Source organism: Martes martes, assembly GCF_963455335.1.
Source record: "Martes martes genome assembly, chromosome: 3".
In the NCBI taxonomy this organism is placed as follows: Eukaryota; Metazoa; Chordata; class Mammalia; order Carnivora; family Mustelidae; genus Martes; species Martes martes.
In genome coordinates, this window is record NC_137890.1 from 22,688,603 (window position 1) to 22,715,951 (window position 27,349).

Below are 27,349 nucleotides of genomic sequence, written 5' to 3' on the forward strand. Positions count from 1 at the left end.
TTTGATCAATCTAATAGAATTTTAAAAATAATCTATGCATTTATTTTTCACACATTATATGCCAGATATCATTTGGACCCTGGGGATGAAATATAAAGAGATTCTATTTTCTATATCAATTGGAGGTAGTTAAGACAGACAAGTCCCTAATATCAGTGACTTTTAGTCTTCTAGTATGTATTAGTGTACCTTACCAGAAACTTTGCATATGAGTCATGATTCAAGGGATCATAGGGTAACAAAAGACTGCTACCAATCTGCATTAATCTATATAAATTTCATTAATGAAGCTGTACACATTTTGACTAACTATAGTATTGAATTGTGAGATTATTAGTGTATTTAGTTGCTTTAGATACATTCCTTGGTCATAGGTAGAAGAACCGAGTTAGTTATAGTTACATAGCAAAGTTTATTTAGCATATTTTACTCAAATAAAGAAATGTAGAAAAAATGTTGCTCTAAATTAATAAGCTGTGTGATGGTCTTAAAAGACTATTGCATTTTTTTTTTAAAGATTTTATTTATTTACTTGACAGACAGAGATCACAAGTAGGCAGAGAGGCAGGCAGAGAGAGAGGAGGAAGCAGGCTCCCTGCTGAGCAGAGAGCCCGATGCGGGGCTCGATCCCAGGACCCTGGGATCATGACCTGAGCCGAAGGCAGAGGCTTTAACCCACTGAGCCACCCAGGTGCCCCAAGACTATTGCATTTTTAACATATAAACAAATTGTATACGAAGTCAATATTAGAGTAAGATCACATAAAACTGTGAATCAATTAGGTAAATTATACTTATTTGCTGTATATCAAAACTTTGCAAATGCACAAGGCAATTAATTGGAAAACACAGTAAGATGTATTTTATGTCTTGTTTACATGAAGTAAACTATATAAATCTTAAGTACACACTCAATAAATTATTATATCTATATAGACACAAAACCAGTCAAAATAGAATATTTCTACCACTTTAGTCAGGTTCTGTCTCACTCAAGCCCTTCCCAAAGATGTAAGCAAAAGTAAAACTCTATTAGTTTGTATCAGTTTAAGTATTTTTGAATTTCATATAAATTCCACTTAGTTAACATAGAGTGTAATATTAGTTTTAGGTGTACAATTTAGTGATTCAATATTTCCATATAACACCGAGTGCTCGTCACAAGTACCCTCTTTAATTCCTATCACCCATTCCCCCTACACACCTCCCCTCTGAGATGATACAGATTTTATAAACTTGGCATTGATAACTATGGAATAAAAGGAGGAAATACTATTTCTACAATTTTGGAGGGAAATATATATACTTCATTAACTAAATCACAGATGAGACAAATTTCTTCTCCTCCTCTCCTGTCCTCTTTTCTCCTCTTATGTATCTGATGTCTGTCTGTCTGTCTTTCTTTCTTTCTTTCTTTCTTTCCTCCTATGTTTCTTCTAAATCAGTTTTTTAATCAAGTGAAACTTGGAACTTTGGATCAGATTTACATGCTGTCTTTCTCCTGCTAATTTAAACTTGTCCCAACACTGACCATTTTCCAGGGCAGCTATTTTTCGGTTCAAGATTACAGTTCTAGATTCCACCATCTTCCTGTTCATTTGCCTACACTCTTTACTACAGGAATATTAGAGGATGTTTGCTATGTTTAATTCAATGTATTAGGTGTTTTGATTGGGGAAGAGTTTTCATTTTATTGAGCAGAGGGAAATTTCCATATCTATAAGGAAAATACATTTTTAGTGTTATAATTTCAGGCATTTGAATTGTCATTGAGGGGGATATTTTTATGTAAAATCATGTTGAATGTGAAAATCTTCTATAAAGCTAAAGTCTAGCAGTGTAATTTTTTTCATAGTTTTCTATGATAAGGGAAGAAAAATTATTTCTAACCTATTTTTTTTTTTTGCTCTGATTGGCATTTTATTGCATTCTTAATGCCTTGTGGAAGCCAGCTAATGTTGGCTAGACATTATTTATACGTAAAATAGCATTTCTCACTCGTTGGAAAAGAATTAGATATATTACCCCTTTAAATTCTCTAGCACTTGCTTTTACCATTGTATAGACTGAGAACTCTGGCTAGGTTAAGTAGCTTCCATGGAATTTAAACGCAAGCATTTTAAAAGAGCTGACAAGATTTCCATCACTTTGTACCCTCTGTCCCTTAGTTTCTTCTTCATTGGAAATTTAAAATTTATTCTACCACTTCTGCATAATAGTGGCACCTGCACCTTATAAATTAAGAAATAGAATCAAAAAGAAGTTAATTGCCTTGCTCAGGGACACACAGTAAATCAATGGTAGAATCAGTAATAAATGGATTCCTTGGTCACAAATAACCACTCTTTCCTACAAGAACATAAAGCTAATGTAAATTAAACTTTAGTCAGCCTAAATAATAAAAAAGCTCTCAAATCCAATGTGTTTTAAAACAGCTGAGCCAAGTAGAAGAGCCTATTGAAACAAAAATATATTCTCTCTTTTATATTTTATTCCAGGAATATCTACAGAATAATTTCTCTGGAAAGCACTCCATTTCATTGTAGAAAATAGAAGACAAGAAGTACATCTATTCTACTTGCTTACCAGGGCTAAAAATTTAACTGATTTTAATAACTCTGTGTAGTTTAAAAATGTATCTTAATTTAAAAAAAAGATTCTTCTAACCACATTTAGTCAAGTATTGTCTTAAATTCTGTACTGTGATATTTAAAATAAATTAAATAATTTTAAAAGAAATTAAAACAAATATTATGTAATTATTTTTAAGTATTTGTTTATCCTAGAATTATTTAAAATTATATTATTGTGTTTCCAATAGAAATGGATGCAGAAAGTACTACAACTCCAAATTGGGAGCAGAAATACTGGGTAGATATATAAAGTTTATCAACTAATTACTTAGTCTATATGAAGGAGACATGCCAAGAAAGACCCTTTCTCTTGTACTACATATTTGGTTTTAAATCTCCATGTAACCAGCCTTTGTGGGTGGCATGGGTTAAGCCTTATTGGAATTGTAATGACTCTATTTAGGTCACTGAAGTTAGAACTTCATTAGGGATTTGTCAATTGCTTATATCATAAAGGGTGTATATAGTAAGAATGCTTCTCTCAGAAGCCAAAGGAGAGGCCCAAATATTTATCAGGTGAATTGCTACCTACAATGATCTACAAAAGTTTAGAGGGTGTAGTCATTTCCATGAAGAGAAAGCCACACCAAATGTTCCACAGGAAAAACTTCTTATTTCGTGCTACCCTTAACTACTACAGTCTTATTCTGGAAAGATTTATCAATATCTGCACTATGCTAAAAGGTGGGTCTCAGGGGTATAAATTCCTCCTCAGCTTTTGAGATAGCTGCTAATGGGCAGATGTCATCCCAATAAAATTTCTGTAAATGCTTTCTATAACTAGATGGGAGAAAAGGCTGGGTTTCCAAGAGAACCTGGAGATTTCCTTGAGCCATAAGAGACAAGGAAAATGTGGTTTTTTTGTTTATCCCACTTGTTAATTGATCCTTTTGTGAATAATTCATTTTCATCTTTATTATTTTTTAAATACAACTGGCTTATGCAGATATATTATAACAATTTAAAGATACCTGAAAATTCAGCCTTTAAAATTGGTGCAAAGTTTCTAGTCCATTATTATTACATCTCTGAGTATGGGAGAAATATAACTTTCTCTTTGTTAATGATTCTCTCAGATATAATATCCTGGATAAGTTTGCATCCCTGAATCTTTCTCCTTTAAACTTCTTCATGTCAAATTTGCCATAAATTGTTTTCTATACCACATTTTTAAAATTAATACCAGTGTTAATCCAGGTATTTTAAACATTGGAACTCTAATGTTTTAGTTATCTGAAGCATAATCTTATCTCTACTCTTTTTTTTTTATTTTTCAAAAGTACCAAAAAGAACAAGAATGATTTTCCTGAAGTAGTATTTTTATTCTGTCAAGCTATTCACTTCTCTCAACTCTCTCATGGTCTTTAATTGCTCTTGCATGAAATTGCAACTTTTATTCAAAGACAAAAAATGTTCCTTTGTCTATTTATTTGTTAAAATATTTGTATTTGTATTTGTTGCTGGCCACATTTCTTTCTCTCCTTTTTAAAAATATTTAAATTCAATTAGCCACCACATAGTACATCATTAGTTTCAGAGGTAGTGCTCAAAAATTCATCAATTGCATATATCACCCAATGCTCACATCACATCACTAGCCATATTTCTAATTCCATCTCATAAATAGTTCATTATTTAAGCACATTTTGTCTTTCTTACTAGATATTTACAATGTTCTACTCTCTATTGAACATTTTCAAAATGTTATTTAAATTTCACTTTATACAAGAAACTTAAATCCTAACACAATCTTCCCGAAAGCATGCCTCTGTTCCAATAATGTCCTACTTGTCTTTTGTCAGAGAACTAATTTATGTGAAATTGTACCTTTTCTCAATTCAGACACATAACATCTAGTTAATATTTTATTATATGTAGCATTTTATTTTATTCTCAAGTTCTCAATGTGTTTCAATAGACAATGTGTTCAATTAGGGAACTCAAAGCTCTCTTACCAGTGACAATCTAGAATGAGTAAACAACGTCATTTATTCCTGGCAAGGCTGTTTGCCTTTTTTTATTTTTACCTCCTAGTTTCAGTTGTCTGTAGTATAAATATGCTAACCAATTTTTCTATATATTGTTGGCCATGTATCATGGTCAAAGTGGCAATTCATGTTACCTATGTGTCATTTATTTCTTCTTTGCTTTTAGTTTATTCCATCCTTTATTCATCTAAAATACAATCTGTGCTCAATCTTTGATTTTGTAATGATAATTTATTAAATGTTGCAAAGTAGAACTTTTTATTATCCCTGAATATTTGTGATGGCAGTGGGTAGAGATGTTGATAGAATTGGGAGATGAAATTGTAGTGTTCTTTTACTACTCAGATCCTCAGAAATTGATGGAGAATAGAGAATGTGAAGAGGGGCAATTACCAGAGCAGGAATGCAAACCCATGTAAGACCTCAAGTTTTAATCACAGATATTGGTTTATTATCTAATTATATCTGAGTCCATGGTTTTAGGAAGCATTGACAGTTTTTAATGGTACTTTATCCCCACCAAATAACTGAAATTTGCTAATATGTAGTGTGACACCATTTAGAGTTATACTAAACAAGAAGATAACATATTCTTTCAGCTAACATATGCCACAGAGAAGTAAGTCAATACTTGGAATGTTTTTGAAAACAAGGAAATCACTGAGTAAATTGAAATTTCAGTTAACTATATAGATTAATACATATGAAATGGATCATACTAGCTATATTGCCTTACACAGTGGGAAGAGGATAGTCTATGCAATAAAAGATGTTGGGAACACTGGAGGCCCCATGCAAAAAAAAAAAAAAAAAAAAGAACCTGCACTCTTTACTTACAGCCTCTATATAAATCAACTGAAAGTCAATTAAAGAACTAAATGTAAGACTGGGAAACATAGAACTCCTTAAAGAAAACATAGAGAAAAATCTTGACATTCGCCTTGACAATGATTTCTTGGATATGACACTTAAAACAAGACAATAAAAGCAAGGGAGTTAAATAGGTATTTTTCCGAAAAGATACACAAATAGCCAGCAGATATATGAAAAGGTGCTCAACATCACAACCATAAGGGAAATGCAACTCAAAACCATAATGAGATACCACCTCACACATGTTAGAATGACTGTTCTCAAAAAATAAAAGAAAAAAAAAAACAAGATAAGTGTCATTCAGGATATGGAGAAAAGGGGACCCTTGTGTACCATTGGGAATGTATATCGGCATAGCCACCGTGAAAAATATGGAAGTTCTTAAAAAAAAAAAAAAGACACTACCATATCATCCAGTATCCTCATTTTTGAGTATATATCCAAAGAAATTGAAATCAGGATCTTTCACTACCGTGTTTCTGCATTCCTGTGCTCACTGCAGCATTATTGACAATAGCCAGGACATAGAAGCAACCTAAATATCCATTGATGGATGATGAATGAATTTATAAACAAACAAACAAACAAAAATATATATATAGTTCATATAGTATATATAATATATATTATATATTTCATATAAATATATATTTCATATAAATACATATAAATACAATTTATATGAAATATATAATAAATTGTATTTATATAATATAAATATATATTATAAACTTTCTCTCTATACACACACACACACACACACACACACACAAATACACACACACACACAACACATACTTGATTTAGTCTTAAAATAAAAGAAACATCACCATTTGCAACAACATGGCTGAAGCTAAAGGATATTAAGGTAAGATAAATATGCCAGAACAGAAAGACAGATATTACATGTTACTTCTTAAATGAGTATTTTAAAATTGACAAATTCATAAAAGATCCTGGTTGCCAGGGACTGGGGGAAGGGGGAAACAAAAAATACTAGTCAAAGGATACACACACACACACACACACACACACATATATATATACACTAAAGGTGTACTTGTGATGTTTTGATATATCTATACATTGTGAAATGATTACCATTACCGTTAGTAATCAAACTAATTAGATGTTCATCACCTCAGATAGTTACCTATGTGTGTGTGTGTGTGTGTGTGTGGTAACACTTGAAATTTATATATTCTTAGCAAATTTCTGTCACACTAAAGCACAGCCACTTTTACAAATATAATTGTACCAAAAGCTGGGAAAATAACCATTATAGAAAAAATAAATTTCAGCATCTGTGATATAAAACATAAACCATTAGATTAGTCATTTTAACAAATCTGGCAGATATAAATGAATGTAGAAACTATAGTTGACAATTACACAAAATATTTACATTTTGAAAATTTCAATAATATTTATATTTTATGTTATATAAAATTTATTATGGTTGTCAAAGATAAAAACTTGTAGTTATAAAATAATTAAGTTATGGGAATGCAATATAATCTGTGGTGATTATAGTTAATAATAGAGTATTACACATTTGAAATTTGCTAAGAGTAAATAGTAAAATTCTGTACCACAAAAATTTTTGGTATCTGTATGGAGATAGATGTTGATTAAAATTATTGTGGTAATCATTTCACAATATATACAAATATTAAATCATGCTCCATACATGAAACTAAGATAACATATGCCAATATATCTCAACAAAATAAATAACAAAAATGATTTTGTTTTGAAGTAGTAATACTTTGAGATTTCAATATCTAGTTGGCTCTAGCATAGGTTTCTTCAAATGTGCACAAATATAACATCCTAAAGAAGATTGAAAAATACTTGAAAAATACTCATCTAACAAGATCTGAAATGACAGCTCAGTTTAAGACAATGTGGGTTTTTTCCATTTCATATTTTTTAAAACTTTCCATAATCAGTGAGTATTATTATTTAATCAGAGATCTACAAACTTTATCTGTACAAATAGCAAATAATTTAGATTTTGGGGGGACATAGAGTTTCTATCACAACATTCAACTATAATGCCATTATGGGGAAGCAGCCATAGATAATACATAAACAAATAAACTAGATATATTCCAACAATATTTTATTTATAAAAACAGGTAGTGGACCAGATTTGACTCATGGGCTATTGCTTGTAAATGCCTGATTTAGATTATACTGTATATTATATTTTTATACAACCAATGGTTAAATTTCAGGAATTATTTATAATCCCTCTTTTAGAAACATGCAGTATTAAGAATGTTTCTATTAAACCTTTTTACAATAATTTAGGAATGAACTACAAATGATTAAATAAATAAAATTATTTGTATGAGTAGACATTGCCCAAGAGAATAAAATTATATTGAAAACAATGAAGAAAAAAATGAACTGAGAAATGTCATTAAATTAAAAAAAAAAAAAGTATTCTTATTTTTAGAGAGAGAGAGAGCAGGAGAGGAGTGGCAGAGGGAGAGGGAGAAATAAAATTTTGAGCAGACTCCATGCCCAGCACAGAGCCTGATGCGGGGCTCAAACTCATGACCCTGAGATCATGACCTGAGCCAAAATTAAGAGTCAGACAGAACCAACTGAGTCACCCAGGTGCCCCCAAAGTAAAGTATTTTTCTATCATAAGCTAATTAATTTACAAACAATAACTGTAAAGTATATATTATGAAACAGGAGGATTTTTTTAATAAGAAACAAAATAAACATAGTCATATGGGACTTCCAATGTCTATTCTGACAGGTAAAGAGCTTGGAAACCATCACTCTCATCCTTACAACAAGAAAAGAAAAGTACAAGAAAAAAAAATTCACATAAGTGAAAAATTAACAACTTTTCTTAAATCCATCAAGTAATTAAGGTCACAGGGTAAACTGGTGCCCTGAAAACTGGAGAGACAGGCAGAGACAGGGAATCAGTTTCCCTGGAGCAGAAGCTAGAGCTATTATGACAGGAACACTTAAGCTGTAATTGCTGAATTATCAAAGTTCAGTGTAGACTAGTTTGAAAGTTAAAAACTCAGCTTTGTGAGTTTTACCCCTGGGTGAACACTGGAGATCTAAGCCAAATGGGAGCACGTTACTTTGTGGATATCAATAAACTTATTCTAACATTTATATGAAAGGCGAGACCAGAATAGCCATCATAATTCTAAATAGCCATCAAAATTGTCATCTAAAAATAGTCATCAAAATTCTAAAAAAAATATTTGAGGACTGACACAACCTCAAGTTACAGTAATGTAGGCAGAGTGGTATGAGGAGAAAAACAGACATATGATTGGAACAGAAGAACCAGTCAGAAATAGAGATATAGAAATATAATAAATTGAGCTTTTGGAAAGGAGCAAAGGCAATCCAATCGAGAAAAAAACAGTCTTTTCATCAAACAGTCCTAGAACAATTGGGCAAAGGCAAAAAAATAAATCTGATGCAAACTTTACCTGTTTCATAAAATTTCCCATCAATTTTTAAAGCACAAAACTATAAAAATAGTAGAAAATCTAGATGAGTTTGGATATGATGGTGACTCTTTAGATAAAACATCAAAGATATGATTTATGAAAGAAAAAATTAGCAAGTTGAATTTCATTAAAACGAATTTTTTTTTTAAACTTCCAACAGATATAGTTCAGAGAATAGAACAAAAACCGCAGCCTGGTAGAAAATACTTGAAAAACTCCTATCTGATAAAGGACAGTGCTCAAAATGTATTAAAAAAACTCTGACAACTTGACAGTAAGAAAAGAAACAACCCAATTTAAAAGTAGGCAGAATATCTGAATATCACAAGAAAGATAAATAGATTGCATATAAGCAAATGAAAAGATGTTCAATATCTTATGCTATTAAGGAATCACAAATTAAAATGAGACACCTGTATACATCTATCAAAATGGGTGAAGTTCAAAACACTAACATCAAATACTGATGAGGGTATGGAGAACAGGGACTCTGATAGATTGCTGGTGGGAATGAACAAATGGTACAGCCACTTTGGAAGACAGTTTAACCATTTCTTACAGAGCTGAATGTAACTCACACACTATGATCCAGAAATCATGTTCCTGGGTATTTACACAAATGGATGTAAAACTTAGGTGCATACGACCTCAGCAAGACTGTTTTTAGCATCTTCATTTATAATTACTAACTGGAAATCAGTAAGGAAAAAGTAAACATCTTAATAATTTATTGGCCAAAGAGTAAATTTCAGTGAAATCAAATGATGTGAAACTGAATGAAAATAAATATAAAAATATCAAAGTCTATGTGTTACAGCTAAAGCACTGTTGAGAGGGAAATTTATGTCATTAAATGCTTACATTAGGAAAAAAATAATAAATCAACAATCTAAATTCCCACCGAGGAAATGAGGGGGCAAAAGAAGAAAATAGATGCAAAACAAGTAGAATGAAGAAAATAATAAAGACAAAAACAGAAATAAATGAAGTTGGTAAGAGAAAAAAAAAAAAAAAACAGAAAGAAGGAAACAGGAAGTTGGTTCTCTGGGGTGCATGGGTAGCTCAGTTGATTAGGTGTCTGACTCTTGGTTTTGGCTCAGGTCATCATGCTGGGCTTGTGAGACTGAGCTCTTTGTCCAGCTCCAGGCTCATTGAGGAGTCTGAAGATTCTCACCCCCTGCCCCACCCCACTTGTGCTCATGCACACGCGCACCCACCCACCCACACACACACACTCTCTCTCTCTCTCTAGCTTGCTCTCTCAAATAAATAAATAAAATTTAAAAAAAAAGAAAGTTGGTTCTCTGAAAAAGTAAAAAGTTGACAAACATCTAAGAAAGGTAACAAAGAAAAAGAAGAAAAAATGCTCATATGAGGAATAAAATAGGGGCTATCATTATGAACCATACAGACATAAACAGAATAATAAGCTAATGCTACAAACATCTCTATACACAAAATAAACAAGACAATTAAGTTAAAAAGCATCAATTTGAGGATCAGTAAATACTGCAAGTCTTTCAGTATGAAATATCTATTTGGAAAAACCCTGTAACAATTAGGAAAAGTAAATTTGTGATTAAAAATATCTCCCAAAATATTATTTTCAGAAACAAAGAATTCTACTGAATGTTTGAAGTAACAACAAATGCAAGTGATGGAAGGAAAATGAAACCATTTTTAATAAAAATGATGGCAGGACGCCTGGGTGGATCAGTGGGTTAACATCTGCCTTCAGCTCAGGTCATGATCCCAGGTTCCAGGGATCGAGTCCCGCATCTGGCTCTCTGTTCAGCAGGGAACCTGCTTCCCCCTCTCTCTCTGCCTGCTTCTCTGCCTACTTGTGATCTCTCTCTCTCTCTGTCAAAGAAATAAATAAAATCATAAAAAAAAAATAAAACTGATGGCATATACTGGGGCATATATGTTAAAACACACAAAAAATTAAAGGTATTTAAAAACCAAAATGATAAAAAGCTTGCAAAAAAAATCCTTGTGCATGCATGTACAATCTTGGGGAGGATACATTCTTTTTTTTTTTTTTTTTTTTTTTTTAAAGATTTATTTATTTATTTGTCAGAGAGAGAGAGAGAGAGAGAGAGGAGCGAGAGTGAGCACAAGCAGACAGAGTGGCAGGCAGAGGGAGAAGCAGGCTCCCTGCCGAGCAAGGAGCCCGATGTGGGACTCGATCCCAGGATGCTGGGATCATGACCTGAGCCGAAGGCAGCTGCTTAACCAACTGAGCCACCCAGGCGTCCCGGGGAGGATACATTCTTAACTGAAAAATATATATAATTGACTTTAATTAATTGCAGACTTTTACTTATGTTAAACAAAAAAAAACATGATAATAGCTAAAATGAATACAATTAACAAAATATATAATTAAAGAAAAGCATTTGCAATACAAAGACAAAGTGTGTCGCAAGAACTGGACAGAATCCCTAATAGAAATATAAACAGGAATATGAAAATACAAGTCACATTGCAACAAATTCAAATGACCCGCATTCATAAGAGAAGTTGCTGGAATGCACTGCTAGAAGAAGAAAGGGAGGTGGAAGTAAGCATGAGATATCACATTACACATAGCACACTGACAAGATTAAAATGAGTGATAACATCTATTCTCAGCCAGAATGAAGGCAAAAAGTAACTCTCCTACATTGCTGGTAAAAATGCGAATTGTTAAAAAAAAAAAAAATCTTAGAAAGCCATCTGGCAATCTCTACAAAAATTAAAAATACACTTACACTTTGTTCCAACAATTCCATTTCTATGAATCCATTCCTTAGTGTAAAAAAACACACTGGTGCATAAGAAGTTCAAAGGTGTTGGGGCGCCTGGGTGGCTCAGTGGGTTAAAGCCTTTGCCTTCGGCTCAGGTCATGATCTCAGGGTCCTGGGATCAAGCCCTGCATCGGGCTCTCTGCTCATCAGGGAGCCTGTTTCCTTGTCTCTCTCTGCCTGCCTCTCTGCCTACTTGTGATCTCGGTCTGTCAAATGAATAAATAAAATCTTAAAAAAAAAAAAAAAAGAAGTTCAAAGGTGTTTATTGCCCCATACTTTGCAATGGCAAATAAATAAATAAATATCCCACTGGTTAATGTTCTTACAAAACCATTGAAAAGAATTGGACTGTTATCAATTTATTAAAAAAAAACAACCCTAGATTTGAGTGATAAATTTAGAAAAATGTGCACAAGCACTGTGTAAGTTTTAATAAGGCTAATGTTGACAAACAGTTCCATATATATGATTAGACAAAAGAAAAATGAAGAGAAAGAACAAAAGCCACCTTAGTTAACATGTGTTAAGTGGATATTGGGTGCATTGATGTGCATGGATGTTGGAGTAAAGAAGGAAGACCTAAGTAATAAATAAATAGAAAAAAATTTATTAAATATGTATGCCTACTAAAAAAATTAAAGAAAACAACAAATTACATATAGCTTATAAAAGGCACTGTTTTACAGCTGAAAGAAACTATTTATTTTAGTAGACAACGTGTCTGCTAACAACAGTCTGGCAGTAAACACATCACAGAGCAGCTTTCTTTTAGTGCCAGAGTTTGGGTTCCCTTGGTGACTATAGCCTTTAAATAGAAAGTAACTCGAGCAGAAGCTCAAGTCTTTGGAAAAAGATTCAGTGGATTTTCACAAAAGTTTCTAAAGCTGAATCTTTCAGTCTATATCTGTTCATTTTATTGTTGTTTCTATGATCTCTCCCCTAATCACTATGTTCTTATATCCACAAGAATTGCAGCGTAAGTGAAATGCTATAAAGTTCATTAAAAATAAATAACTACAAAGAGAGATTTAGTGAAATTACATGTTTTCTTTAGTTGTATATTTAAATAGTATTTGTATTTAATATTTCTTTTTCTATTTGAAATAATTTAAGGCATAACAATTATAAAGAAAATGCCTTAATTTTGTTCAGCTACATAGCTTTAACTTCCTGGTTTAAGAAACTAAAAGGCATTGCAATTGTAAAAGTGGTACTTCAGAGAAAATATTCTATCTTCAATGGGAACATTAAAACTTTTGTGTGTATGTGTTTATAAGGCACAAATGACCCAAGTAATAATCTATTCAGGAATTCTTAGCTGCCCTTTACAAATAATGTATCTAATGTAATTTTCAGGTGTATCAAAATCTCATTTTCTGAAGCACACTTTTGCAGCTCCCATAGTAGAGCCTAGGAAAGGCAATAAGCAATATGGGCTTCAAGAAAGATGTATTGTTACAAATGAGATTCCTATTAAAAATATATAGCAAAATTAAGTATAATTATACATATGTTATATAGATTATATATAATAAAATATATAGCACAAATATAAAAAAAAGAAACTATGTGATATATGAAATTTAAATGATATTTTTAGATAAACCAAATTGGGATTCATCTGCCAATACCTAAAAATTTGGAAAACAAAGAGAATAACACAATATTACACAACTTTTGAAATAAGGGATTTTATTCAGTAATCTGTTAGTCATAAGAACAAACCGATACTAATAATGTGATAAAAATGTACATGTAAAATGTTGGATAAAAAGCTTAGATATAATAGAATAAAATATAATATGTCAATCCACTCACCATTATGAATATACAATTAAATGTGGGTGAAATTTTCACTATTCAAGGAAAGCTTGATTACTATTTTTTTTCCCCTGATTCATGTAAGACATTCTCACTGATATCAGTTTTATATCCATTCTTGAAACTATACTTTGGAGGAGTATAACCTTGATCTGGAATCAATGGATGAGGCTGAGTGTTGTATTCTGAATGAAAAATTACCACGTAGTAAAAGTTCACCATCTTCTGACATTGTGTAAATGAGGTAGTCTGAAGTTTGTAATATTTTATTCATTTTTACAATAATAAGAGATATCAGCAATGTCTGCATATTTTATGAGCCCTCTATAGCAAGACCTCAGAGCAGTACTCTATAGCAATAAGTTAGATGATAAAAAAATGTTACCAAGCAAGAAGCAGATTGGGGATGTCTATTTTCTTTTTTCTTTCTTTCTTTTTATTATTTTATTATTTTTCTTTACAAAATGAATGAATGACCTAAAGGAAAAAAAAAGGGGAAATAGTATTTTGTGTTTGAAAGAAATATTACAAGTGGAAATAAAAGAAACCTATATAGTTAGCGAAAGTAAATATAATCATATAGCACTTTTACTTTTGTCTCTCTATAAAATTCAAAGAAATGCATCCTTCATCATATAAGCACTTCAATGTGAGAAAATTATTGTGATAATAAAAAAAAGAAGGATGATGGAAAAAATGTTCATAATGTTGTATGGAAACTAAAAAGACAAGTCAACAATCAAATCGTTATTAGAAATAGTAGAGTAGGAACGTTTGGTTGGCTCAATCAGTACAGCATGAACTCTTGATTTGGGGTTTTAAGTTGGACCCCCACCTTGGGAGTAGAGATTACCTAAAAACAAAATCTAAAAAAAAAAAAAAAAAAAGTAAAAAACAGAGTAAAAGTGGTCCTGTTGCCCTTTCAAAACTGAGAAATAGAAATATATAAATGAAGATAATTACATTATTGAAATAAAGATATTGATAGAAAAATGAAATTCTAAGTAGACCAAACAGCAGAGAGAAATAGTGGATAGCAACAACAAAGTAATGGGGTAAAGAATGTGGTGAAGAAATTATAAGATATTGTAATTAGAATGGGAAATTTAAAAATATGCCTATTAAGAATTCTAGAAACAGAAGAAGATGAAGGAGAGGCATCATTTGAAATTATTTTAGAGTATTTTAAAGATTTTTTAAAATGTACATAAATGGGAAAAATTTTAAAGAAATAAAAAAATACATAAATGCATGGATTGAAAGTCAGAAAGAGTAAAGGTGTAGGATGAGAAAGAAAGAAAAAGAACTAGACTATAGTAGTGATATCACAGATTCTGATATAAAAAACAAAATTAAAAACCTACAACAGAGTAAACACATATTACTCTGAAGATACATTCCATATAATGGGACTAACAGGTAACTTCTTATCATAAAACAGAATAATATATTTAAAATTCTAAAGAAAATAATTTATGTGGGATTTTGTACCTAGTTTGAATGTAATCTGTAAAACATAACAAGACAAATGATAGAGGATGGATAGATTAATAGAGTTTCTACCCAAAAAATCACAATTAATATAAAACTAAAGGATATTCTTGAATAGAAAAACAATAATAACAACATATCACCTGAACTCAACAGGCAGAATTGGAAAGATAGAAGCAATGATTTTGAATAACAACAACAAAGATAAAAATTTTGGCAAAGATAAAGAAGAATTTAATGAAACTATATATCTATCTATCTATCTATCTATCTATATATATGGTTTAGACATCTATCTGTTTTATTGCTGTAGAACCAATTGGATATAACAAACTGAATATAATATGAAAGCCTGAGGGGAGGCATTCTTCCAAGCAATTTAAGGAATCTAAAAAGTATTGCATCATTCAAAAGAGAATTGATATAATCAATATAATTAAACATATTTAATAAAATTATAGTAATTATCAATAAAAATAGACTAGAACCCAAAAAAGAAAAGGAAAGATGGATGACACATAGAAAAACTGTTTTTTAAGATTTATTTAGTCAATTGAGAGAGAGAGAACATGAAGAGGGGCAGGGATAGAGGGAGAGGGAGAGAGCAGACTCTGTGACGAGCTTAGAGTTTGACATGGGGCTCGATCTCACAACCTGAGATCATGACCTGAGCTGAAACCAAGACTTGGACATTTCACTGACTGTGTCACCCAGGTGCCCCCCCCAAAACTTTTGAGTCTAACACAATAGGAGGGGAGAAAATTTAGCATAATAGACTTGATAAATAAAACACCTCGTGAATAAAACAAAAGCACACAAAACGTACAATTACACGTAAGTATTACATAAAGAAAAGGGAAAAAGACTGAAGATGTGTATCTGTAACCATATCTGTAATGTTTTCTGTATTTGTAAAAACTCTTTTTATTGAGTATAATTCACATATCTCCCTTTTACCCTTTCAAAATGTACAATTCAGTAGTTTTCCATGTATTCACACGGTTGTAAAATAATTATCATTATCTAATTTTAGAATATTTTTATCACTTCAAGAAGAAACCTCATCCCCGTCACCAGTCACTCTGCAGTGTCCTTTGCTGCTAGGCTCTGGGTAACTGTCTCCATAGTTTTCCCTATTCTATATATTTCATGTAAGTGGAATCACATAAAATGCACCCTTTTGTGTCTAACTTTTTTCACTTATCATAATTTATTCAGGATCCAACCATTCAAAAATGATTGATGTAATTAACATTTCTAAATTTTTGGTGGTGAGTTACAGTTTCTCATCTTGAAATAACAATTTTGAAGGAATCATAAAAATTATGCCTAAAAAATCTTAAGTTAAAACTTAAACAGTATTGTGTAGATATTATTTGTAATGTAGATTAAATGTTAAAAGTAAATTAAAATTATGTTCTTAAAAACCAACAGCAAATTTAAAATTTAATAGCATCTGAAATGTTAAACCCCAGGAAATGATAAATAACAGAAAAGGCTAAAATTCTTTTACTCATACCTATTTCTTACCTTCTATAGGGAGAGCTGCCTGATGTTACTGTCACTGGAATAACCTATGATGTTAACAGGTAGAAAAATTATGTGTTAAAAAAAGCTTTAGCTTTCTTAGGTGAAAAGACATGTGTTCAATGTATATTAAATTGCATTAATTAATGACATATTTCTGGAGAAGAAATAAAGAGCAAAATGAAGAACAAAAAAATAAAAAATCAGAGTAATAGAAAACTTCAAATCCTTAATTGGAAAAGGTAAAAGATTTCAGTAATTCTGATAAGCTTTTCCATAATAAAAGAAAATGTTTTCCAGATAAAAACAAAACAATACAAAAATTAAAAAGTCCACCAAAAGAAAATAAAAATTCCAACATACTTTTTGTACGTGCAAATTGAAAATCAATATCCATGTGTTCAAAACTTGACTCATATTTGTCTTCCAAAATATGTTTTATCTGATTTACTGAGAAGTTAAAGTTTTTGCCCCATTACCAACAAATCACTGGACTCATTCTTGGTGCCATCTCACTATGTACTCCCCAGCCGATGCATCACCAAATCGTCCTTAAGATTATCTCAAATTTATCTTGTTTCCACATGCTCCTTTCCCAAATTTAGGCTCCCATCATCTGTCACCTGAAGTACTGCAGAGTGCCGATCAGTCTTTTTGCCTTTGAGCTTATTCTAACTTTAATCATTTCATCAAAGTAAGTCTTGTGAATTTAATCATATTTAAGAACTTCTCTTACTACATTAACTCATAATTCTCATTCCTTATTGATTTTGCGTTGTTCCAAACTGTTAAAACAATTTGCAGCAACATTTATTTGCCTGTATTTTCAGGTGTCAATCTCAACAGTTGTCCCACAATACATGCACATATGCATACAGTTTTGTTTCCTCTTTTTCTTCTCACATCAAGCTTAACTTTTTTGCTCACCTCTGGTACTTCACACATTTTTCTTTTTCTCCCTCCCTCCCTTCCTTTTTTTTTTTTTTCTTTTCTTTCTTTCTCTCTTCCTTCATCCCTTCCTTCCTTCCTTCCTTCCCTCCTTTCTTCCTTCCTTCTTTCCTTCCTTCCTTCCTTCTGAATGTCTGTATTTCTCTTTCTTTCTTTCAATCCAGATTTCTCTGGCTAAATACCTTATATCTTCCACCACTCAAGTTACAGACTTTCTAGGGTAAGCTCTGATCTACTTTTCTTCTTTCCTACCAAAATAACTTTAAAGCTCTCAGATCACAGTGCATGTCCTCCATTAAAGCTCACCTTGGACAAAAATTATGTAATTGCAAAGTTCAGAGACTCTTCCATCTATGTTGTGTATCAGTATGTCACTGTGAGGACTTATATAGTGTTTGGTATATGGCCCTTTAGTAGATATTTGTCAGTTGTATCTCCACTTCTATAATTCTTACAATTTCTATTTAGACACTATTATTATTTTAAATATTTTCAATTATGTTCAAAACTCAGATTTTTCTCATGAAACCAATAATTTTTAAGGGAGCAGTATCTTTTACTTTATGTGCGACTATACACTAGAATTGAACTCCTAGTTGTTCCTACAATCAAAGATATCTCAATTTCTAGGGATATCCACACTTTCCTTCCTCTTTCCTATAACAACATACGTGTTTCTTAGTTTCTATGCTTATTCTTTTCTCCGAGGCTTGGTATCACTTCTTGTTTCTTCCCCTCAGAACATGTTCTTTATTTATTTTCTCCTTTTTCATTAATATCCTAAGTCAATCTCTCTTTCACAACCATAATTTCATCTGAATGACATAATCTTGTATGCCATTTATACAACATCTTATTTTGACTTCAGTCTCCCTATAGCATCTGTTGTTTCTGATCTTTCCTTTTCTTCAGAAAGGACTGCTTGTAGACAGAAGCCCGCATTCTGTGCCTTTTATTTACTATTCAACTTTCCATATGTGCCCCTCCACCAAAATTTCAATGAGTTTTTGACAGTAAAATCTAGCAAACATTTTTTAGTCTTTGTATCTGATCTGTAGGAAAGTGTTACACTGATCTCTCTCTTCTGAAACACTTTCTACCAAATTTCCATGTGAATATATTCATTGCATTCATCTAGAAGCTCTAATTATCTTTATTCCATATTTAGTCTCTCCTCTTCTGCCCTCTTAGAAATTTTACTGTTTTTCCTAGAATTCCTTTTCTTCTTCAAAACATTCGCTTTCAATCTTTTAATTCCCCTGGCTTTATTTACAATTTTATCCTGATAAGTTGTCAAGTTGACATGTCTAATACAATAGATGCAAGAGGATCTTGAAGGCATATGTTAATTAGTTTCTGGTCAACTATCTCCTCTGGGATAAATTGCAGTTTACATCAGGATGGTTTATATCAATGTGGTTTATATAAAATAGTTCCGCTATTGATGTACAAATCTTGGATCTGAATTTCACCCTTCGTTAGCACATCTCATTGGACTGTTAGTGGATTTACTTCCACCCAGTTGCTCAATCTTTTGTGTGTGAGACCCTATTTCTCATTATTTACATTCTACCAGTTATGGAATCTCCTCGGTTTTAATTTTAAATGTCCATTTATCTGCCCATTTCTCTCATCTCTATAAATTCATGTACCAGATCAGGAGCAAACAGATTTCAATTGGATTATTGAAAGAGTCATCTTGACATCCCTACCAGTGAACTACCTCAATAACATCTTCCAAATGTTTTAATTGCATTGATAACATTAATTTTCTTACTACTATAATGGATATTTGACGTCAATCTATTAATATTATATTGAAACATAACCATACAAACTCATAGTTAGTAAACTCAGAATATGAGTTCCAACATAATCTATTTTTCTCATTATATTCCTTTCACATCAGGAATTTGACAATGGTTAATTGCTGCTTGTTAAATATAACATACTTTAAAAATATTAAACATGTATTAAAATACTTCTTTAAAAATATAAAATCATTTACCGAATATATTGTTTTAACTTAGAGCAAAAAAATGTAAAACCTATACCACAATTTGATTTTATAAACATGAACTTTGTGTTCTATTTATGTAACAGTCTAATCTGCATCAAATACTTGATCCCATTTATATAAAATATAATTACTTGTAGGCAGGATTCTGGAACATTATTTAATATCTGCATCACTTGGAGTAAGTATTATATTTCTGTTTATGATCAGAGAGATTTTGTCTCAGGTGTCCTGTATATATAAAAGTACAAATCCTGATGGAGACTCATCCTAACAGATATACCTTGATTTAAATGTAGACATTTACACTTTAAACATTGTTCTCAGTTGTTGTATTGCTATATTTGCTATCTATAGCTCAACATGTGCATCTCTAATGTGGAATTTTATATCAGGAAATGTTTTTAATTCTTAGATATTGTGAATTATAGAGCATTCCTTAAACTTGAAATTTAATATGAAACATAGCTACATTAATTAAGGTAACATAGTGTTAAAAGATCATAATTTTAAGAATTATGTCAATGAATTTGAATACGGAAGCAAAGGCTCAGAGGAATGGCTAATAAGTGGTGAGTTATTAGTATGAAAACAAAGTTTAGGGGTGCCTGGGTGGCTCAGTCATTAAGTGTCTGTCTTTGGCTCAGATCATGATCCTAGGGTCCTGGGTTCTAGCTCTGCATCTGGCTCCCTGCTCGGCAGGTTTCTGCTTCTCTCTTTCCCACCCCTCGTGCTTGTGTTCCCTCTCTCACTGTGTCTCTCTCTGTCAAATAAATAAATGAAATATTAATAAAAACAAACAAACAAAAAGTTTATAAACATGATACAATAGGGGGTAAATATGTTATATAAGTTAACATGTAACATAAAGCATGCTTTCATTTCCAAGTAGTTGAATTTAGGAGCTTATATTCCTCATGAAATATTTTTGCATAAAAATGATAATGTGAATTGACAAATATAAACACTTCTGTTTTTGTAAGCATGCCCATTCTTATATTATAAAAAAGTCCCCTCAGAGTTCACCCTGCTTTGACAACCTTCAAAAAATCCATATCCTGAGAGCTGTTCCAGCAATGAAGAAGCCTTTCAGCATGGGGTTGTTATCTCAGCTCACACTGCTGATAGCTCTGCTTGCAATGAAAAGCTACTGCTGGGAAAAACGATGTAGTGGTCTTGAGGCTTAAATCCCACAGGCAAATAGAAGCCTATTTTGTGCGAAGGCATTGGGAAAAAAGATTCCAGGCAAGTGGTAGGAAATGTCTTACTGTCATACAAGTACATTTTACAGAGAGAACTTAAAAAGAAAACCTTCAAAACAAAAACTATAGTATGTTATTCTTTAGTTGCATCTCTGGACCGAAAATCTTAACTAACCACACACAATTATACTTTTAGTAGGCTGACAATATTTTTGTTTGAATATTCTGACAACATTTTTATGGCTACTTCTTCTGAGCTCCCCCCCCCCCCCCACAAACTATACAGGATTCCTTGCTGCTGATTAATGGCACACATTCTTATTAAGAGTTCTGAAGGAAGAAATAAAAAAGAATGTCATATGATTCATCACCACATTATCAGCCAGCTGTCTATCACTTATGCTCAAGGGCACTATTTTTGTCTCCCAACATTTGAAACTTCTAAAAGAGAGCTGAAATTCTGTTTCCAAGTGTGTAAAGGCACCTAAAAAAAGACTTGTCATGTATTACCATCTATTCATTCTCTATGACCATTTAATAAACCCATCAATATTTATTAAGCACATATTTTGAGTCTAGTCTTGACCTAGAAACCATTAGAGACTCATCTAAAGCATAATACTTTGTTCCTGATTTAAAGAACTTCAATCTAATAATAAGGACCATGTGAGTCACCAAGCAATAGAAGATAATATATTAAATCTAAGCATTAGAATGTTTGAAATAGATACAACTAAGATGTAGGGAAACATCAAGGGAGACTGGGTTAATACATTGAAGTGGTCAGTGATGAAGGGAAAGGTGAGCATGCATGTACTTGAAGAATGGATGAATATAAATAAAAGTGTATCATATATGTACATATTTTAAGTTGACAGAACATGAGAGGCAAGGAGTTTAACACAAATGTAGATAATAATTAACTACTTATTGGATGAATGCTATGTGCAGGTTCTAAGATACAATACAAAGAGTCATAGGCCCTATGCAATGATAACCTTGTGGAAAACATGTCTTCATGTAATAAATACCTTAAAGTTCTCTGATTATAATAAGTAAAATGCATTGTAAAACACCAAATGAAAATTAATACAGAGTGAGAAAGAAAAGGAAAGCTTCCAGAAGTTTAAGACCCAAGATACAAGTTTTATATGATGAATAAATATTCCCTCAAAAAAAAAAAAAAAAATCCTTGGTGTCAGTCAGTTCCAGGCAATAAACACAACTACAAAAGTAGAGAGATATGCCAGAGTGTGAGACATGAAAGCATTAATAAGGCAAGACTAGAACTTTGACTATTATGGGTATCAGAGTAATGAAGTACTCAGTAAAGGCTAAGAGCTAGTGTTAGGTGATAAAATTATTTACTGGTACTCTAAAGGATTTTAATTCTATTTTAAATACACTTGAGAGCTCCTCAAGGATTTTTTTATGAGAGGAGTGATATTTTCACATTGGAGAGAAATAACTCTTTTTTCTTTTGAATCTCTATTCTGAGAATTATTTTCTCATACTCTAATAAAACATATTGCTTAATAGGTATAGGTATCTAATTGGCATTGTAAAACTATTCTTATATTATATCTGTCAATGCTGATTACAAAGTGAGTAGGGAGAAGGAGTCTTAACTTTTTTCTTTGGAAAAGTAACAACCAATTAGAAAAAAATAAAATACACAAAGGAAGCACTGAACAAATTTTAAGATAATTTTAAAGATGAGACATTGTCTGGTAGATTGTGAAATAAAGATGTAAAAAAAAATGGCATAAAAAGAAGATGGAGGTAAACATTTAGGATGGTTATTTTCTCACAAATTTCACTAGAGTTACCAAATTCAAAAGTTAACTGTTAAAATAAGCCTATTATCAACTATATTCATATAATTATTTTTTATCTTTTGCATAAACTTTCTTCAATGAAAACCCATTTGGGGAACATATGTAAATCAATACTGTATTTTTTTAACAATAAATTATTCTAAAAAACAATTAGCACTTATTTTGGTACAGGTGTTGGAGTTTCCCAGTTGTTGACAATAATTTACAGTGCTTAAATACTATTTTTTTTTTTTTTTTTTTTTTTGGAGAGAAAGCTTAAATCTACCATCAGTTTAGTTTTGGTATTTCTCAAAAAATATTTTTATCTGTTTTCAACAATTCTGACTTCAATATTTCAGTCCATAATTTTCCTGCAGTTCTGAAGCTATGTAAATAGGAAGCTGAGGAAAAAGTTAATGCAAACAATATAAAAATCACTGGTTACTAGGCACCCACTTACTTATAGTAATTTCTAGAAACTGAACTGGAGCTGGTGCAAAAGATAGGGCACATGTCCATATTGCTTCAGGGAAGTAAAAAGAATTGGCAAAACAATACACTGATGCAAATGATATGTAAATTAGCACTGGCTTTTCACCTACTTTGTACTTACTGTTGAGATAAGAAATTGAATCTGAGCATGCAGAAGTAGAGATTTCATGTCTAGATAACTGCAGAAGGAAAAACAAAACGTAGGCTTTTGTTTATCTATGTTCTCCCTGCAAGATCCAGACTGCCAACAATGAGCCTCATGGGTTAGTTAGCTGGGTAAATAACAAATGTGCTTTTCTGTGATAATAGTTTTAAAATTAAACATACCAATATATAGTGTTATATCTATTGTCATTCCTTGCTTCTCATCAGAAAAGGTAATGGAATATTTATCACCTTAACTTATTGAGAATTATTATTATTTTAAAAACTATTAATATATATATTTTAGAATTTTTTTTATTTAGAAAAGTGAAGTTGAATTAAAAACTACATATTTCTGTATATAGATGCATGTTTAGAAATAGTGAATGGTTAATTTAAAATTATTTCAGGATAATGTTTTAGGGAATTTACTTCAATTATGGAAAATCAATCAGAATAAAAAGTACATGGAAAACTACCTGTTTTATCAGAGAGTAAGATAAAATTTTAACAATAGAGATTTACCATCTATAAATCCCATATATTGAGGATGATATATAAAGCTTTTTTTTTTTCTACTTTCTATTTATTCAATTCATTCACGTAGAAACATTTTTCATTTGAAAGTAAACATCTCCCTCTTCAGGAATTTTTATTAAATTCAGGAATTTGAAGTTTTCACTGAAAAAGCTAAAACAATTTCCTTTTACCGTGTGGATATAAGTGAAAACTTATTAATATGTTTTAAATATTGCTCATAATGGCTTTGGAATTCTATACAATGCAGATCTAATTGATTTTGCATTTTGTGTGCACTACTTATAATTTTGTTTTAATTTTAGAGTATATTTAAAATGAGCAATCATGATATTTGCTAATAAGTAGAATATATACTGATGATTAATATAATTTATTTTATTTTTATATCTGTGTGTGTTTTAAAGTTTGTTCACATTCATGGTCTTCAGTGTGTTCCCAAGTTTTCCTAGTTATATTTATCTACATAAAGCTTATCCATTTCCACAGTACTCTTCACCAAGATTCAAGTCATAATGAAAAACAAATATAATATTTTAAGTAAGAGTTGTACAAATTAATTAAAATACTAAGAACTTTCATTCTCTAGCTCAAAACTTCAAGACATCTCAAAAACAATTTAAAAAAAGTAGCCATGAGACCTAAGGTTTTCATAATTTGGAGGTAGGCTTTTTTTTCCTTCAGAAAAAGCTACATGTGTTATGTTAACATGAACAAATATAAACCTTATAAAAATAAAAAAAAATCAACATTATCATACTTAGAACTTTATGAAATTATTTATGATATATATGCAATTTAGATCATTTAAACAAATGTATTTGTTAATAAAATCTTAAGTAAAGTTTACAAATTTAAAAACTCATTTTAGAAAAAATATTGGTTGTTCCCATATCAACAATGCCATATGATGATTTGAATCAAAATCATAGGTTTTGTAAAAATTTACATTTATTTTTGTTTTTATTTATTTTTTAAAGATTTTATTTATTTATTTATTGAGAGAGAGAGAGAAAGCAAGAGAGAGCGTATGAGTAGGGGGGCTGGGGGAGGGGTGGAAGGAAAAACAGAGGAAGAGGGAGAAGCAGACTTCCCACTGAATAAGGTACCTGACCAGGGGTGGAGCCGGTTGGATCCCAAGACCACGGGATCATGAACTGAGCCAAAGGCAGATACTTAACCTACTGAGCTACCCAGGAACCCCAATATACATTTATTTTTAATTTATAAAACACTGGCATATGACCTTGAAAATAAAGGTTATCCAAGGTGAAATAAATGTTCTCAATGTTCTAGAAACTTAAAATACTTCTATTCATAAAACAGAAGTGAAATAAGACATCTGGTTTTTTTTTTAGAAAATTTGATTCAGAAGCATATTAATAAATTATTTGTGGTGATTCTTAGTATCCCTTAATACTACCTACTATTTTCTTTAGGAAAGGAATATTTCTCTCTCTCTCTTTCTTTCTTTCTTTCATTCTTTCTCTCTCTCTCTCTCTTTTTTTTTTTTGCAGATGATAAATTATTTTATTTTATTTTACTTTATTTTTAATTTTTTTAGTGTTCCAAGATTTGTTGTTTATGCACCACATCCAGTGCTCCATGCAATACGTGCCATCCTTAATACCCACCACCAGGCTCACCCATCCTCCCACCTTCCTCTCCTCCAAAACTCTCAGTTTGTTTCTCAGAGTCCACAGTCTCTCATGGTTCCTCTCCCTCTCTGACTTCCCCTAATTCTCTTCTCCTCTCCATCTCCCAATGTCCTCCGTGTTATTCCTTATGCTCCAGAAGTAAGTGAAACCATATAATTGACTTTCTCTGCTTGACTTATTTAGGAAAAGAATATTTCTTTCCTTTCCTGATAATAATAATTTTATTCAGGAAAGGAAAAAAAAAGTCAACCAATAAACTACAAGTTATGTCTTCATATATTAAAATCAAGAGTAAGTCCATGACAATAAGAGGCACAGTAACAGAATTGGCTGTGTTCTTAAGTTCTTAGTCTGAAGCTATTAGGCTCACTTAACTTTGGAACAATTTTAGGAGGACACACAGACATTGAGTGTCCTTTTATCCTGTTTTCTCAACGTTTATGTCACTCTTCTATAACAGTGAGAAACCTCTAATAGTAAGTGAAACAAGAGTGTAACTATGTTCTAGACAAAGTGTTTATCTGTCTTTCATCCAAGATTCTCATTATAATTCCTGAAGAGGTGTCACTTATACTTACCATAAAATCACTTATGAAAAAATGACTTAAAGAAAGGGCTGAGAAGAGTCTCCTCTTACAGTTGTAACACAGATAAGCATGAGGAATAGTCTTTGCCACAGATGGAAAATTTGTGGGAAAGTAGACACCAACCTTAGAATGAAAATGTTTTATCATCAAACTGATCCAGAACCAAAATCATCAAATAGTCAATGTACACTAAAGTAGAATATGTGATTTTTTAAAAAAATGTGAGTATTTTCTGCCAAATTGCATTCATAGTTTGGAAATGTTTCAAGACAGAATTCTGTAACACTCTGGTTGTAGAAATCCATAGACTTAACTGTGATCCATTTGCTGGGAACTTCTTCCTTCCCCAACACAGAAGCTTGTATAATATTCCCACTTCCCAGTTTTCCTCTGCATTTTTTTCTGAGTTTGAAGTGAAGAAATACTTCAGAGATGCCCTTCTTTGCTTGAACAGCAAACTGATGCTGGTGCCCAATAGAAGCTGCAAAGGAGAACAGCCCAAGAAAGGGTGCATTTGGTGTAGCCTGCTGTGGCCTGCTCCCCCGCATCACAGACTACTGTTGAAGAACCAGCCATTTTTCATGAAGTTCACTTTAGTTTTCAAATGAAATTACATAAAAATCTCTGATATGTCAGGAAAAGAAAGTACAAATGTCTACACACTCATTGTCCAAGTTAAGAAATAAAACTTTATCAGCTTTGAATCTCTTTATGTATTCCCTTTCCTATTAGTTCTCTTCCTCAGAAAAACATACACCCTAAACTTATTTTTAAAATTATTTTATTATCATTACAGCTTCATAATTCTACCCTTCAGCATGCATAAAAATGTGTCACCACTGTCACTCTATATTTAATGGTAAGTTTTAAACATTAATCTTGATGAGTACATGATTCTACTGTTCATTTATCATTCTCTTGCATAATTTTTATTTAGTTAATATGTAATTTCATTATAAATTCCTGTACCATTAATATATATTCCAATTTTTTATTTTATTTTTCTATTAAAAATAATGTTGTTTAACAAATTCCTTTAGAGATATCCTAGTACATGTGAAAGATTAAACTCAAGATGATTTGTTTTCCTAAGAAATTGTGTCAATTTTTATCCTATCCACTAGTCATAAGATATCAGATGATTCAATGTTAGTGTGATACTTTAAATTATCAAATGTTCTAATTTTGATGCCCTGAATTACATTTGAAGTAATTTTTCTTCATATATTCTATATAAGAGTAGTTCTTTGTTAAAACAGTTTTTCTTCATAAATTTATTAATAATATCACAACATTCTTTAGAATCTTTAGAGTTTTCCATATTTTCA